Source organism: Clytia hemisphaerica, unplaced genomic scaffold, assembly GCF_902728285.1.
Source record: "Clytia hemisphaerica strain Z4C2 unplaced genomic scaffold, Clytia hemisphaerica genome assembly, whole genome shotgun sequence".
Classification (NCBI taxonomy): domain Eukaryota; kingdom Metazoa; phylum Cnidaria; class Hydrozoa; order Leptothecata; family Clytiidae; genus Clytia; species Clytia hemisphaerica.
Window position 1 is genome coordinate 632,303 of NW_027104275.1, and position 16,748 is coordinate 649,050.

The 16,748-nt window shown below is 32.0% G+C and overlaps 1 long non-coding RNA gene across 5 annotated transcripts; it reads right to left on the reverse strand.

Moving 5' to 3' along the window:
- Positions 1-1,047: 1,047 nt before the first annotated feature.
- On the reverse strand, positions 1,048-15,702 carry LOC136816841 (uncharacterized). Of its 5 annotated transcripts, none has more exons than XR_010847991.1 (9): positions 15,402-15,702; positions 10,039-10,367; positions 9,047-9,289; positions 7,561-8,881; positions 6,075-7,395; positions 4,589-5,910; positions 3,104-4,423; positions 1,618-2,939; positions 1,048-1,452 (listed from the first exon to the last, which is right to left on the reverse strand). It is a non-coding gene; the product is annotated as an uncharacterized lncRNA (long non-coding RNA). The 5 variants fall into 5 exon arrangements; XR_010847990.1 differs by having other exon boundaries at positions 7,561-7,803; positions 8,553-8,881; positions 9,047-10,367; XR_010847989.1 differs by having other exon boundaries at positions 6,075-6,317; positions 7,067-7,395; positions 9,047-10,367.
- Between the last annotated feature and the right edge of the window lie 1,046 nt (positions 15,703-16,748).

Consider the following 16,748-nt stretch of genomic DNA (forward strand, 5'->3'; position numbering starts at 1 on the left):
TTTATAATCAAATCAAAATACAGGGCGAACTTAGTTAATACAGCAAGTAAATCAAGTATTACCTTGAATCAAGCACAAAAAAAAACGATTAAACCAAATATACTTTAAAAAGTCAAATAAAAAAAAAGTAAAATACAAATTTCATGGTCAAAACGTTTTCTTCCTTTTTCTTTCAATGTTCATCCAACCAATGAAATTATTATTTGGATATTCACAAGGTTGATCTACAAACAGCGTCGACACTTCTTTGATCTGCAGCATCTCTATTGAGCATTTCTATTGGAAGTGGGCACAAAATTTGACCTTGCTAGCTAGCAAGCAGCTAATAAACATTCGATGAGATGATGCATCGTTTCTTACGCAAAGGGGGGGATCTAAAAGTTAAAGAAAATAAAGCTTAAATCAAATTCATTACTAAACATAAAGAGATCAATATTTCGTTACCGAAATTAATGCTACCCTGAAAACTAAGAGCGGCTACTTTAACAGGGAGTAGTAATTTAAATCACTATGTATCTTGTAAATGAGCAAGAGCTTTGGATATCTTTATGTAGAAAATCTATTATGTAATAGATAACAAGTAACATTGACAATTTCATGATTTCATTGAATTTAATGATATCCAAATAAAGTATACCACACTCTGAGGAAAACAGAAATATGATTTTGATGAGACTTGCTGCATCAAAATCATATTTCTTGATCCAAAGGAGCTTGACATTTGTTTGGTTTGGTTTTATAGGAATTCAATAGTAGTAAATGAGGAAGCCTATCCTTCCACTTTAAGTGAATATCCACTTTATCACTGAGCAGTGATTTATTTCTTTTCTAATGAGTTCGAAATGATTTATTTCGATAAGAATTCCAAGAATTTTCTGTCAAGGTATACAGTCATCGCTCTTGAGAGAAGTGAGTCAATGTTATAACTGAGTGATGATCAAACATTCATTTTTGGAACTCTGTTTCATAAACAAGACCAGTCGATTTTAAATGAGTAACTATGAAAAAGTAAACCGCAGCTCAGTTACTAAAAAAGAACAAATCGAATCATTGCTTCGGATATCAATCCTCTCAAACCTTGATGAAAATGATGTAAAATACAAAACATAATTCATATTGATACCTTTTCTCTTTGTGCAAACCAAAAAAATGTAGATCAGCATTTACTAGCCAACATCCTATCATGATTTACTTTGCTCTGGCTACCATACTTTCATTGAAAATTGAAAAAACTTTCATAAAAACCGCTCACAATATCTACGTTTTGCTTTTTAACATAAAAGTTATCTACTTCTTATGTACACCATTCAGATAAACACATGCTAAGCATACATTTATTTCATGAAAAAGTTGCTAAGGTTGTCAGATCATGACACACTGAGTATGAAATTCAGATATCTCTCTCTCTTCGTGGAGCGTTTGGTTCCACATCTTGACCACTAACTTGAATATCTAAAATAAATAGAAAACAAGATGTTCTTATAATCAAATCAAAATACAGGGCGACACTTAGTTAATACAGCAAGTAAATCAAGTATTACCTTGAATCAAGCACAAAAAAAAACGATTAAACCAAATATACTTTAAAAAGTCAAATAAAAAAAAAGTATAAATTACCAATTTCATGGTCAAACGTTTTCTTCCTTTTTCTTTCAAATGTTCATCCAACCAATGAAATTATTATTTGGATATTCACAAGGTTTTGATCTACAATACAGCGTCGACACTTCTGATTGATCTGCAGCATCTCTATTGAGCATTTCTATTGGAAGTGGGCACAAATTTGACCTTGCTAGCTAGCAAGCAGCTAATACACATTCGATGAGATGATGCATCGTTTCTTAACGCAAAGGGGGGGGATCTAAAAGTTAAAGAAAATAAAGCTTAAATCAAATTCATTACTAAACATAAAGAGATCAATATTTCGTTACCGAAATTAATGCTACCCTGAAAACTAAGAGCGGCTACTTTAACAGGGAGTAGTAATTTAAATCACTATGTATCTTGTAAATGAGCAAGAGCTTTGGATATCTTTATGTAGAAAATCTATTATGTAATAGATAACAAGTAACATTGACAATTTCATGATTTCATTGAATTTAATGATATCCAAATAAAGTATACCACACTCTGAGGAAAACAGAAATATGATTTTGATGAGACTTGCTGCATCAAAATCATATTTCTTGATCCAAAGGAGCTTGACATTTGTTTGGTTTGGTTTTATAGGAATTCAATAGTAGTAAATGAGGAAGCCTATCCTTCCACTTTAAGTGAATATCCACTTTATCACTGAGCAGTGATTTATTTCTTTTCTAATGAGTTCGAAATGATTTATTTCGATAAGAATTCCAAGAATTTTCTGTCAAGGTATACAGTCATCGCTCTTGAGAGAAGTGAGTCAATGTTATAACTGAGTGATGATCAAACATTCATTTTTGGAACTCTGTTTCATAAACAAGACCAGTCGATTTTAAATGAGTAACTATGAAAAAGTAAACCGCAGCTCAGTTACTAAAAAAGAACAAATCGAATCATTGCTTCGGATATCAATCCTCTCAAACCTTGATGAAAATGATGTAAAATACAAAACATAATTCATATTGATACCTTTTCTCTTTGTGCAAACCAAAAAAATGTAGATCAGCATTTACTAGCCAACATCCTATCATGATTTACTTTGCTCTGGCTACCATACTTTCATTGAAAATTGAAAAAACTTTCATAAAAACCGCTCACAATATCTACGTTTTGCTTTTTAACATAAAAGTTATCTACTTCTTATGTACACCATTCAGATAAACACATGCTAAGCATACATTTATTTCATGAAAAAGTTGCTAAGGTTGTCAGATCATGACACACTGAGTATGAAATTCAGATATCTCTCTCTCTTCGTGGAGCGTTTGGTTCCACATCTTGACCACTAACTTGAATATCTAAAATAAATAGAAAACAAGATGTTCTTATAATCAAATCAAAATACAGGGCGACACTTAGTTAATACAGCAAGTAAATCAAGTATTACCTTGAATCAAGCACAAAAAAAACGATTAAACCAAATATACTTTAAAAAGTCAAATAAAAAAAAAGTATAAATTACCAATTTCATGGTCAAACGTTTTCTTCCTTTTTCTTTCAAATGTTCATCCAACCAATGAAATTATTATTTGGATATTCACAAGGTTTTGATCTACAATACAGCGTCGACACTTCTGATTGATCTGCAGCATCTCTATTGAGCATTTCTATTGGAAGTGGGCACAAATTTGACCTTGCTAGCTAGCAAGCAGCTAATACACATTCGATGAGATGATGCATCGTTTCTTAACGCAAAGGGGGGATCTAAAAGTTAAAGAAAATAAAGCTTAAATCAAATTCATTACTAAACATAAAGAGATCAATATTTCGTTACCGAAATTAATGCTACCCTGAAAACTAAGAGCGGCTACTTTAACAGGGAGTAGTAATTTAAATCACTATGTATCTTGTAAATGAGCAAGAGCTTTGGATATCTTTATGTAGAAAATCTATTATGTAATAGATAACAAGTAACATTGACAATTTCATGATTTCATTGAATTTAATGATATCCAAATAAAGTATACCACACTCTGAGGAAAACAGAAATATGATTTTGATGAGACTTGCTGCATCAAAATCATATTTCTTGATCCAAAGGAGCTTGACATTTGTTTGGTTTGGTTTTATAGGAATTCAATAGTAGTAAATGAGGAAGCCTATCCTTCCACTTTAAGTGAATATCCACTTTATCACTGAGCAGTGATTTATTTCTTTTCTAATGAGTTCGAAATGATTTATTTCGATAAGAATTCCAAGAATTTTCTGTCAAGGTATACAGTCATCGCTCTTGAGAGAAGTGAGTCAATGTTATAACTGAGTGATGATCAAACATTCATTTTTGGAACTCTGTTTCATAAACAAGACCAGTCGATTTTAAATGAGTAACTATGAAAAAGTAAACCGCAGCTCAGTTACTAAAAAAGAACAAATCGAATCATTGCTTCGGATATCAATCCTCTCAAACCTTGATGAAAATGATGTAAAATACAAAACATAATTCATATTGATACCTTTTCTCTTTGTGCAAACCAAAAAAATGTAGATCAGCATTTACTAGCCAACATCCTATCATGATTTACTTTGCTCTGGCTACCATACTTTCATTGAAAATTGAAAAAACTTTCATAAAAACCGCTCACAATATCTACGTTTTGCTTTTTAACATAAAAGTTATCTACTTCTTATGTACACCATTCAGATAAACACATGCTAAGCATACATTTATTTCATGAAAAAGTTGCTAAGGTTGTCAGATCATGACACACTGAGTATGAAATTCAGATATCTCTCTCTCTTCGTGGAGCGTTTGGTTCCACATCTTGACCACTAACTTGAATATCTAAAATAAATAGAAAACAAGATGTTCTTATAATCAAATCAAAATACAGGGCGACACTTAGTTAATACAGCAAGTAAATCAAGTATTACCTTGAATCAAGCACAAAAAAAAACGATTAAACCAAATATACTTTAAAAAGTCAAATAAAAAAAAAGTATAAATTACCAATTTCATGGTCAAACGTTTTCTTCCTTTTTCTTTCAAATGTTCATCCAACCAATGAAATTATTATTTGGATATTCACAAGGTTTTGATCTACAATACAGCGTCGACACTTCTGATTGATCTGCAGCATCTCTATTGAGCATTTCTATTGGAAGTGGGCACAAATTTGACCTTGCTAGCTAGCAAGCAGCTAATACACATTCGATGAGATGATGCATCGTTTCTTAACGCAAAGGGGGGGGATCTAAAAGTTAAAGAAAATAAAGCTTAAATCAAATTCATTACTAAACATAAAGAGATCAATATTTCGTTACCGAAATTAATGCTACCCTGAAAACTAAGAGCGGCTACTTTAACAGGGAGTAGTAATTTAAATCACTATGTATCTTGTAAATGAGCAAGAGCTTTGGATATCTTTATGTAGAAAATCTATTATGTAATAGATAACAAGTAACATTGACAATTTCATGATTTCATTGAATTTAATGATATCCAAATAAAGTATACCACACTCTGAGGAAAACAGAAATATGATTTTGATGAGACTTGCTGCATCAAAATCATATTTCTTGATCCAAAGGAGCTTGACATTTGTTTGGTTTGGTTTTATAGGAATTCAATAGTAGTAAATGAGGAAGCCTATCCTTCCACTTTAAGTGAATATCCACTTTATCACTGAGCAGTGATTTATTTCTTTTCTAATGAGTTCGAAATGATTTATTTCGATAAGAATTCCAAGAATTTTCTGTCAAGGTATACAGTCATCGCTCTTGAGAGAAGTGAGTCAATGTTATAACTGAGTGATGATCAAACATTCATTTTTGGAACTCTGTTTCATAAACAAGACCAGTCGATTTTAAATGAGTAACTATGAAAAAGTAAACCGCAGCTCAGTTACTAAAAAAGAACAAATCGAATCATTGCTTCGGATATCAATCCTCTCAAACCTTGATGAAAATGATGTAAAATACAAAACATAATTCATATTGATACCTTTTCTCTTTGTGCAAACCAAAAAAATGTAGATCAGCATTTACTAGCCAACATCCTATCATGATTTACTTTGCTCTGGCTACCATACTTTCATTGAAAATTGAAAAAACTTTCATAAAAACCGCTCACAATATCTACGTTTTGCTTTTTAACATAAAAGTTATCTACTTCTTATGTACACCATTCAGATAAACACATGCTAAGCATACATTTATTTCATGAAAAAGTTGCTAAGGTTGTCAGATCATGACACACTGAGTATGAAATTCAGATATCTCTCTCTCTTCGTGGAGCGTTTGGTTCCACATCTTGACCACTAACTTGAATATCTAAAATAAATAGAAAACAAGATGTTCTTATAATCAAATCAAAATACAGGGCGACACTTAGTTAATACAGCAAGTAAATCAAGTATTACCTTGAATCAAGCACAAAAAAAACGATTAAACCAAATATACTTTAAAAAGTCAAATAAAAAAAAAGTATAAATTACCAATTTCATGGTCAAACGTTTTCTTCCTTTTTCTTTCAAATGTTCATCCAACCAATGAAATTATTATTTGGATATTCACAAGGTTTTGATCTACAATACAGCGTCGACACTTCTGATTGATCTGCAGCATCTCTATTGAGCATTTCTATTGGAAGTGGGCACAAATTTGACCTTGCTAGCTAGCAAGCAGCTAATACACATTCGATGAGATGATGCATCGTTTCTTAACGCAAAGGGGGGGATCTAAAAGTTAAAGAAAATAAAGCTTAAATCAAATTCATTACTAAACATAAAGAGATCAATATTTCGTTACCGAAATTAATGCTACCCTGAAAACTAAGAGCGGCTACTTTAACAGGGAGTAGTAATTTAAATCACTATGTATCTTGTAAATGAGCAAGAGCTTTGGATATCTTTATGTAGAAAATCTATTATGTAATAGATAACAAGTAACATTGACAATTTCATGATTTCATTGAATTTAATGATATCCAAATAAAGTATACCACACTCTGAGGAAAACAGAAATATGATTTTGATGAGACTTGCTGCATCAAAATCATATTTCTTGATCCAAAGGAGCTTGACATTTGTTTGGTTTGGTTTTATAGGAATTCAATAGTAGTAAATGAGGAAGCCTATCCTTCCACTTTAAGTGAATATCCACTTTATCACTGAGCAGTGATTTATTTCTTTTCTAATGAGTTCGAAATGATTTATTTCGATAAGAATTCCAAGAATTTTCTGTCAAGGTATACAGTCATCGCTCTTGAGAGAAGTGAGTCAATGTTATAACTGAGTGATGATCAAACATTCATTTTTGGAACTCTGTTTCATAAACAAGACCAGTCGATTTTAAATGAGTAACTATGAAAAAGTAAACCGCAGCTCAGTTACTAAAAAAGAACAAATCGAATCATTGCTTCGGATATCAATCCTCTCAAACCTTGATGAAAATGATGTAAAATACAAAACATAATTCATATTGATACCTTTTCTCTTTGTGCAAACCAAAAAAATGTAGATCAGCATTTACTAGCCAACATCCTATCATGATTTACTTTGCTCTGGCTACCATACTTTCATTGAAAATTGAAAAAACTTTCATAAAAACCGCTCACAATATCTACGTTTTGCTTTTTAACATAAAAGTTATCTACTTCTTATGTACACCATTCAGATAAACACATGCTAAGCATACATTTATTTCATGAAAAAGTTGCTAAGGTTGTCAGATCATGACACACTGAGTATGAAATTCAGATATCTCTCTCTCTTCGTGGAGCGTTTGGTTCCACATCTTGACCACTAACTTGAATATCTAAAATAAATAGAAAACAAGATGTTCTTATAATCAAATCAAAATACAGGGCGACACTTAGTTAATACAGCAAGTAAATCAAGTATTACCTTGAATCAAGCACAAAAAAAAACGATTAAACCAAATATACTTTAAAAAGTCAAATAAAAAAAAAGTATAAATTACCAATTTCATGGTCAAACGTTTTCTTCCTTTTTCTTTCAAATGTTCATCCAACCAATGAAATTATTATTTGGATATTCACAAGGTTTTGATCTACAATACAGCGTCGACACTTCTGATTGATCTGCAGCATCTCTATTGAGCATTTCTATTGGAAGTGGGCACAAATTTGACCTTGCTAGCTAGCAAGCAGCTAATACACATTCGATGAGATGATGCATCGTTTCTTAACGCAAAGGGGGGGATCTAAAAGTTAAAGAAAATAAAGCTTAAATCAAATTCATTACTAAACATAAAGAGATCAATATTTCGTTACCGAAATTAATGCTACCCTGAAAACTAAGAGCGGCTACTTTAACAGGGAGTAGTAATTTAAATCACTATGTATCTTGTAAATGAGCAAGAGCTTTGGATATCTTTATGTAGAAAATCTATTATGTAATAGATAACAAGTAACATTGACAATTTCATGATTTCATTGAATTTAATGATATCCAAATAAAGTATACCACACTCTGAGGAAAACAGAAATATGATTTTGATGAGACTTGCTGCATCAAAATCATATTTCTTGATCCAAAGGAGCTTGACATTTGTTTGGTTTGGTTTTATAGGAATTCAATAGTAGTAAATGAGGAAGCCTATCCTTCCACTTTAAGTGAATATCCACTTTATCACTGAGCAGTGATTTATTTCTTTTCTAATGAGTTCGAAATGATTTATTTCGATAAGAATTCCAAGAATTTTCTGTCAAGGTATACAGTCATCGCTCTTGAGAGAAGTGAGTCAATGTTATAACTGAGTGATGATCAAACATTCATTTTTGGAACTCTGTTTCATAAACAAGACCAGTCGATTTTAAATGAGTAACTATGAAAAAGTAAACCGCAGCTCAGTTACTAAAAAAGAACAAATCGAATCATTGCTTCGGATATCAATCCTCTCAAACCTTGATGAAAATGATGTAAAATACAAAACATAATTCATATTGATACCTTTTCTCTTTGTGCAAACCAAAAAAATGTAGATCAGCATTTACTAGCCAACATCCTATCATGATTTACTTTGCTCTGGCTACCATACTTTCATTGAAAATTGAAAAAACTTTCATAAAAACCGCTCACAATATCTACGTTTTGCTTTTTAACATAAAAGTTATCTACTTCTTATGTACACCATTCAGATAAACACATGCTAAGCATACATTTATTTCATGAAAAAGTTGCTAAGGTTGTCAGATCATGACACACTGAGTATGAAATTCAGATATCTCTCTCTCTTCGTGGAGCGTTTGGTTCCACATCTTGACCACTAACTTGAATATCTAAAATAAATAGAAAACAAGATGTTCTTATAATCAAATCAAAATACAGGGCGACACTTAGTTAATACAGCAAGTAAATCAAGTATTACCTTGAATCAAGCACAAAAAAAAACGATTAAACCAAATATACTTTAAAAAGTCAAATAAAAAAAAAGTATAAATTACCAATTTCATGGTCAAACGTTTTCTTCCTTTTTCTTTCAAATGTTCATCCAACCAATGAAATTATTATTTGGATATTCACAAGGTTTTGATCTACAATACAGCGTCGACACTTCTGATTGATCTGCAGCATCTCTATTGAGCATTTCTATTGGAAGTGGGCACAAATTTGACCTTGCTAGCTAGCAAGCAGCTAATACACATTCGATGAGATGATGCATCGTTTCTTAACGCAAAGGGGGGGATCTAAAAGTTAAAGAAAATAAAGCTTAAATCAAATTCATTACTAAACATAAAGAGATCAATATTTCGTTACCGAAATTAATGCTACCCTGAAAACTAAGAGCGGCTACTTTAACAGGGAGTAGTAATTTAAATCACTATGTATCTTGTAAATGAGCAAGAGCTTTGGATATCTTTATGTAGAAAATCTATTATGTAATAGATAACAAGTAACATTGACAATTTCATGATTTCATTGAATTTAATGATATCCAAATAAAGTATACCACACTCTGAGGAAAACAGAAATATGATTTTGATGAGACTTGCTGCATCAAAATCATATTTCTTGATCCAAAGGAGCTTGACATTTGTTTGGTTTGGTTTTATAGGAATTCAATAGTAGTAAATGAGGAAGCCTATCCTTCCACTTTAAGTGAATATCCACTTTATCACTGAGCAGTGATTTATTTCTTTTCTAATGAGTTCGAAATGATTTATTTCGATAAGAATTCCAAGAATTTTCTGTCAAGGTATACAGTCATCGCTCTTGAGAGAAGTGAGTCAATGTTATAACTGAGTGATGATCAAACATTCATTTTTGGAACTCTGTTTCATAAACAAGACCAGTCGATTTTAAATGAGTAACTATGAAAAAGTAAACCGCAGCTCAGTTACTAAAAAAGAACAAATCGAATCATTGCTTCGGATATCAATCCTCTCAAACCTTGATGAAAATGATGTAAAATACAAAACATAATTCATATTGATACCTTTTCTCTTTGTGCAAACCAAAAAAATGTAGATCAGCATTTACTAGCCAACATCCTATCATGATTTACTTTGCTCTGGCTACCATACTTTCATTGAAAATTGAAAAAACTTTCATAAAAACCGCTCACAATATCTACGTTTTGCTTTTTAACATGTAAGTTATCTACTTCTTATGTACACCATTCAGATAAACACATGCTAAGCATACATTTATTTCATGAAAAAGTTGCTAAGGTTGTCAGATCATGACACACTGAGTATGAAATTCAGATATCTCTTTCTCTTCGTGGAGCGTTTGGTTCCACATCTTGACCACTAACTTGAATATCTAAAATAAATAGAAAACAGGTCAACAATCTGATCCAATCTTTCAAAACATTCATTATACTCAAGACGTTCATTTGAAGTGGCTAGTGATTGGCAATAAACGCAGGCGATAAACGCCTGTACTTGTTTTTTACATTGCACACGTAATAAAATCACTTGTGGTTAAATTATTTTTTGTTGACAAAAAAATTGAACGAGTTCTTGAATTTGAATCTTTTCCCTTTCACTTTGTATCCCCATTTTGAGCTTTTAAGGGTCTTTGCATCTTTTATGTCTAGAAAATGAAAAATTATGAACTTGAAATAAGTTCAAAAGTTTTTATCTAAGTAGGATTTGAACAGGTGTTCCTGAAAGGTTAGGTACCCCAATCGGGCTACTTATTGGGGCGGGTACCCCTTTTTGCCTTAAATTTTAAAAACTGATGCTTGAGATTATGATAAAAAACCTTCGATTGATTGTTTATAAAAATCAGATTTGAAATTTGTTTCTTTTTAACGAGCACAAAACTGCTAACTAATTCAAATTCTATCAGAAGTTATTGAGGTTTGAAAAAACACTTTCAGTTTTATTTGAAATAGACTTAAAGTCGCAGTAGTAATTTTATCAAAGGTACTGAAATCTATGGTGGCCGAGCGTTGTAACAGTGAAATTCAAAACCAAAACCAAATTAAAAAAAAAATAAAAACATTTTTTTGTAAAATAATATAAATCCTTTTTTGAAAGGAAAATAAATTTAAAATTAAAAAAAATCTGGAAAAAAATTAAAATTCAATTTTAAAAAGAATTGGAAAAAAGAAATTGAAAACTTTATTTAAAAAAAAAGAAAAAAGATTAAAATAAAGTTTTAGAAAAATTGAGAAAAAAAAAATAAAATAAATTTTTTTTGGAAAAAAATTAAAAAATGTGAAAAAAAAATTGTAAAACAAAGTAAACAAAAAATTTCAAAAAAAAGTTGTGCGTGGTCAAGTGTTTTAATTAGGCAAATTCTGGAGCCGCTCGCTGCGCTGCCGTGCGCAGCTTAAAAATCCTTTTTTGAAAGAAAAAAAAATTTAAAATTAAAAAAAATCTGGAAAAAAATTAAAATTCAATTTTAAAAAGAATTTGAAAAACGAAATTTAAAACATTATTTAAAAAAAAAAAAAAAATTAAAACAAGTTTTAGAAAAATTGAGAACAAAAAAAGTGAAATTAAATTTTTTTGGAAAAAAATTAAAAAATTTGAAAAAAAAAATTGAAAAAAAAGTAAACAAAAAATTTCAAAAAAAAGTTGTGCGTGGTCGAGCGTTGTAATTAGCCAAATTCTGGAGCCGCTCGCTGCGCTACCGTGCGCAACTTGTAGGGACAAAAATTACTTTCGCTTTCTAGTAGGGGGAAATTTGTAAAATCGCTCGATTTTTTTAGTCAAAGCACTTGTTATACATTTTTGGAAAGCTAAGGGGTAGTACCGTGAAAAGCACAGCTCAAAATCATATATTTACGCTGTGCCGACGAATCGAGATTCTATTCATCGCACAATCAGCGAAGACAAAAGTAACCATGACGACCATCCAAGATCTTGGATGAGCGTCATAGTCGATATTTTTATTCCCGTTGTTGAAAATACAACTTACAAAAAGTCATCAATGCTTTGTAAAAGGAGTCAGTGATAGAGAATCATAACATAAAGTCTGTCTATTATTTCGATTCAATTAAAGTGACATTTCCATAATTAAAAGTTTAGTAATTACTGTTATACATTTGGGGATCATGTAAAAGATTTCTTTCGAAATAAACTCATTTCAACTACACTTGGAGGTTTCTGGGGAATTCGTAAATAGTAAACTGCATATACTGATACAGTCTGCTAGACATTAATATGGTAATGTTTGCTCTTCATCTTTGATTTTTTCTACGGTGATTAGATTGACACATGCGCGATAAAATTTATATTATTTGTCTTCAGAGGTTACTATTTTCTTTGAAAACTTAACCTCTGATACTCAGGGTAAAGGGGTAGGGGAATCAAAATAATTTGGGTGCCAATTTTTTTTCGGACACTTTGGTGTGATTTTCGGAAAAATACAACGGTCTCAGGCAAAAATCATAGGGTGAAAAATTCATGAAAATTTTAGCTGGAGAAAACGGAGACCTGTTGTATATTTTTGGAAAGCTCTCAAAAAGTAAGATTAGTGATATATTGCGAGTATAAGTGATTTCAGTACCTAACTCGAGATATCTTGGATATCGCTCATATCAAAACTGTTCAATGCAATCGAAAAAAATCTTTCTCAGCTGAATTCCATGATAGGGAATATTTGTGAAGTTATTATAGTAATTGTTTGCACCAATATAAAGTTACTTCTGCAAGTTAGTAGTCTCCATCAACAGCTTTCGAAAGCAGCGAAATCGACGAAACTACTTGAGTGAAGTTTGTAAACAAAAAAGCAAGTTTCACACATTCATTATGTTCAAAAAGTATTGTCTTTTATTCCAATGTATGATGGAAGTCTATTCCAATACATTTGATGTTGGTTGCAAGTAGTATTCTTCTTCTTTCTACCCAAGAATCACCAAATCTACTCAAAAAGCAATGTTTTGCAGTGCTTCCCCAGCCAAAAATGTAAACAAAATAGCTTCGTCTCGATTTTTGTCCCGACACGCGCATCAACTGCAGCGCAGCGAGCGGCTCCAGAATTTGGCTTATAAGGGCAAATTTCAAACCCCTTGGCCGATCGTTGTAATACGGTTGCCGTTAATTTAGCCATTGTCAAGGTGGACGGCGTAGAAACCATGCAGAATTTCTGGAACTAGGAAAAAGATCAGCTTTACGTTGTTTTTGTTTGTTGGTTAGAAACTTTGAGATTCACTGAATATAAAGCATGATAAACAGTGAAAGATTAACGCTTTAGAAGATTTGGATTTCATTGCAATGGATCGATTTGGTTGAAGGGTAGATTAGCTGGAGTTAAGGCTTCAATATTCGGGATACAAAGTCGATATTCGCAAAACGTCAATAAAAATTTACTGAGTAATGCTATTGACTTCAAATACAAAACGGATGACGAGGCAAATTTTGTAGATTTTTTTCTACAGGAAATACTTCTACTAGGAAATGCCAAAGGTTTGTCCATTACGCCTGTTCGGAGCTCCCGCTTTATTAAATCAGATATGCCTCCATTACAAAACAAGGAGCTTTCAATGTGCCAAATGCGTTATTATCTCGCCAAAGCTGATAGAAAAGATAAAAATGATTGACGAAGAAGAAAATGATACAGTAAAGAAAGTAAACCCAGACGAAGAAATTAATAGGTTCAACGTCGACAAAAGGTTGTGTCCTTTAGAGGAGAAAATCAAAACACTGATGAACATAGAAGAGCACAAAATAGAATCGAAACAAATGACCTACGCTGATATCACCAAAGAGGAACTCAATAAACAAGAAGTGAATATCAAAAGTTTCATGGGGGAAAAAAACGAAGAACAACGGTGACTTAATTCGATAAAATAAAACATTGTTGTGCACCACGATGTGGGTGAAAACTAAGACGAGGACCTAGAAGAACAACGGGAATTCGACTAAGCTTATGTGGAAGAAGTTGTCAAAGAGCGTACATGATTTGATATCGATATATAATTGAAGGCAGAGAGAATCGGTGCTCGAAAAGCCGAAATGTTTACCAGCAAAAGATGGCGACCAATGAAGGTGACAATAAGAAGTGAAGAAGAAAAGAAAAGGATTATGGCGTTAGTTCATAAGATATGACGATACGACTTTCGCATGGCGGAAGATTTTTCTAAAAAGAACGCAAAACAATAAAGGAGTGTATCAAAAGGCCAAAAAAAAACAATGAAGGAGAAAGACGAATGTTGAGTATGACACTCCTGTCTCACACAGCCCCGGTGGAACTTTTTTAGTGGGGATAAAAATCCCTATCGAAATCCCAATGGGGATAAAAATTTTAAAAAATCCAGTGGGGATGGTTTTGGAGTGCAATCTTTAGATATTGATTTTCGAGTGGGGATGTAATCAAAGTTAATTTCCCAGTGGGGCTGAAATTCCAGGCATTTTCCCACCGGGGACCAAAGGAAGAGGTAGTCCTCGGGCTAAACTCTACTTCAAAAAAAAATTGTAAATAGAACTACACCAAAAGCATGGAAGAAATTGCAAACATGAGCGGTTAGAGGCCCTGTGCCTATCTGTATAAATTAGATTGTTTCGTAGAGGATAATAGACCTGTGAAATACACATCTATAAATTTAAAAAAATTAATTGAAATATTTATATATTTAGAATCATAACTCTTGCCTTAGCAGATGACTTTTCTCCAAAGATTTCCGTTATTTAATTCCGTTTATTCTGGTCTGTAAATTAAATGAGTACCCTAACAAGTAGCCCGATTGGGGTGCAAATTGGGGTACCCTACTATTTAGGAACACCCCGTTTGAACCGGTAACCCCTTGATTTTCCCATTTATTTGAGTTTGAATTTAAAAGAATTAAAATATTACTACAGCTTTAAATGAGGGAACACGCGCCTTTAATTACCATTGTCATAACAACAATTGCTTAAACAAAGACTTAAAAAGAGTGCCCACAGATAGAGAATATGGAGAATATGTTAACATTCTTACCAAAAATGTAGCAAAAAAGTATCAATCTATGTACCTATCTACACGAATATTACTCGTCATTTTATTAACACGAATTGAAAAATTTCGTGTTAATAAAACCCCCTTAATTAAAACCATCCATGATGTCCTTGAAAAAGCAATAAAATTCATGTTATTTTTTGAGAGTTAATTTCCAGGCCGTTGAATACTTGCCTAGTAATATTCGTGTAATAAGGTATATAGGAATAGATCGATTCAAGTAAGAATACGTTCTACATATTTCTTATTGTAAAATGGTAGTTAGATAGTTTGCGAGCTAGACTTTGGCGGCTTACATTACCTAAATGTACCATTTGGCGGCTAAAAATTAGGTCAGCGTCAGCCATCAATATGAACATTTTACTTATTAAATTCTGGGTACATTTATTGATCAAAAAATGAGCTTACATGTCTTTTTTTCATTATGTGTTCCTTTCGGGCATTCAATTTCTTTGGGCGGCCTGGATTGTTATGTCGGACATCCATGGAAGCGGTTGGCTGGACCAATAGTTTCTATGCATGCCGGCATGTTGTCTCAATGAAACTTTCAATTTCTGGAAACGTTCTATCAGATCGGGGCAACTTACACCATGCTCTTGATGGAGGACGCACGGCCAGCTTGATTGAATCTCTCGGTACTATCTTCTGATATGTCTTTTTATATTTTTCATGTTCATTGTTAATTTTAATTTTAATTGTTTTCAACGTTCAATCTAAAAATGAACAAATGAAAATTATAACAATGAAATGAAAAAATCTATATAATTTTTGCTTCTCATATTCGAATGTCTCCGCAGTCATGGCTTTGACGTAAAATAGTACAACTTTCACTTTATTGGTTATTATTTTTTGTGTTAAAAATATTCATATAAAAAAGAACGTGAAAAGAACAAGATGACTGAGTCAAAAATTTCGCTTAAAATTTAAACAGAAAGGAAAAACAAAAAGAGATGAAGTTAATTTGAAATCTACTTTACATCGAGCCTTGACGAAAAGGAACACAGACTATTTATTTATTTTATCTCACTCTAAAGAAATGCAATCAATACACTTTTTTCTTTTATAAGAACAATTTTATAAGAACAGCGATACTTAAAATTGCGTTAAAGATTTAAGATAAGATCAATTTGAGAACAAAGGTTGCTTATTTTGTAAGAACTAATAACCGAAAGGTATATCACCGCCTAATAAGAGTTATTGATTTGATTCTTATAAAGTGTATGCTTATAAGAAAAATAAATATGCTCATACTGTGCGCCATCCCTTATCTACTTTGTAAGAACTAATTACCGAAAGCTATATCACCTTCTATCAAGAGTTATTGATTTGATTCTTATAAAGCGATGTGCTTATAATAAAAATGAATATGCTCATATTGTGTGCCAGCCCTTTTTTACTTTGTAAGAACTAATTACCGAAAGCTATATCACCTTCTACCGAAAGTTGTTGATTTGATTCTTATAAAGTATATGCTTATAAGAAAAATAGATGTGTTCATATTGTGCACCGTTCCTTTTTTACTTTGTAAGAACTAATAACCGAAGGGTATATTACCGCCTAATAAGAGTTATTGATTTGATTCTTATAAAGCATGTGCTTATAAGAAAAATCAATATGCTCATATTGCGCAGCATCCCTTGTTTAATTGGTAAGAACTAATTACTGAAAGGTATATCACCGTCTCTCAGAGTTATCAATTTGATTCTTATAAAGTATATGCTTATAAAAAAATAAGTATGCTATCCCTTTTTTACT